This window comes from Mus musculus, chromosome 9 (assembly GCF_000001635.26).
Source record: "Mus musculus strain C57BL/6J chromosome 9, GRCm38.p6 C57BL/6J".
NCBI lineage: Eukaryota > Metazoa > Chordata > Mammalia > Rodentia > Muridae > Mus > Mus musculus.
The window spans coordinates 89508953-89510451 of NC_000075.6; the positions used below are offsets into that span (position 1 = coordinate 89508953).

General features: G+C 47.0%; 1 non-coding gene across 1 annotated transcript; it reads right to left on the reverse strand.

Moving 5' to 3' along the window:
* Positions 1-1127: 1127 nt before the first annotated feature.
* On the reverse strand, positions 1128-1271 carry LOC115487298. The gene has a single exon (XR_003948488.1). It is a non-coding gene; the product is annotated as a small nucleolar RNA SNORA48 (small nucleolar RNA).
* Between the last annotated feature and the right edge of the window lie 228 nt (positions 1272-1499).

Genomic DNA, 1499 nt, shown 5'->3' on the forward strand with positions numbered 1-1499 from the left:
TCCCTGGACATCTGTGTGGTCCTCAGCGGCTCCCCGGACCAGGGGCATCCCCATGTTCTTTAGTAGTAATATGAGCCATGGGCATTGACATCTACCCTTGTCACTGCATAGCCATGGACTCAGGCATGGCCCTCAGCAGCAGCTCAGGCTGGGACCTCACCGTGGTCCCAGGTGGTTGGGCTGGCCACTCACAACAGACTTCTCCATCCAGGAGTCTCCAGTTCCATCTATGTGCATAGTGTTCAATCTGTTCTGGTTCTCCTTTTCTCCCATCTGACGACCACATACTCACACATTGTGGTGGCTCCTGCTGCAGACTGGCAACATGGCTGGTGGGCCCATGGGTGACATCCTCCATTCATGGTGAGTGGTTTGGTGGCAAGCAGGATTCTATGGCCTGCCTGTGCCATGTGCTGGAGTGTTGTGGGAAATATTTAAAAAGAACCCATGCTGACCTGTTCTTACCTTGTGGAGACTCTGACTCAGAGCTCCAAAATCTTTCCACCCAGCTCAGTAAGTTCCCACTGGCGGGTTGTTACCACACCAGCCCCATGCTTCAAAACTTCCACAGCTTTTTGTGACAAACCCATGCTTTGCCACTGTATCTTTCTCTCTGGAACCCAGTTTAGCCACCGCAGGAAGGAAAACACCACACAAACTTAGTTCAGAAGCAATGGTAACTCAATAACTGGGCGCATCAACTAGAATCCTAATCTTGTGAGCCATATTAAATCTAAGTCCTCCAGTGGTGAATCCTGGAAGGTCAGCCATTGAAACCAGGAGACATTAATAGTTACATCTTGTCCTTTTGCTATCCCTGTCCAAAAGTCCCTATCTCTCTCCTGCTTTCTCTCTTCCCTGCCCAACCCAGAAGTACCTCCTACTCGCCCAGTGATTGGTCCCTTTATTCATTCAGGGAAGGCTCATAAGAAGCCACCTGAATATGTGACTCATTTCTCATTCCAGACAACCCCTCCTGGGAAACCAGAACTAACATCAAAATACAAACAACACCAGGGCCATCCACAACACTGGAGGGCAGGTCAATGGGAGCCAAGGTGTTTACAGGTCTCTGTCTGTCTTCCTCCTCTCACACTGTGCTGCCTAGATTTTATTTTATTTTATTTTTATGACTCCTAGGCATAAGACAGCCTTAGCCACCAAGCCAGGCATCAAGCTAGGATGAACAAGGACTGCCATCTGCTCTGCCCTTGACTAATCTAAGAGCAAGACATCACCAACGAGGTGTCTCTTTGCCCATTGCTGGGTTTGGGGCACTGTTTAACTCTTAATGCCATTCTTTTATTTGCCTCTTTGCCTCTGCCGTGTTCTGAATGTTACTCTTCATTTCCAACATATTTGCTTTAATTGACTGTTATTGTGATTTCAAAATATTTGTATACTCATGCTTTTGTGAACATACATTCTCCTTATATATGTAAGACATTCCCATTCTGATTTCATAGGTCATCCCTTTCTATGGATAGACTAAGTCATAG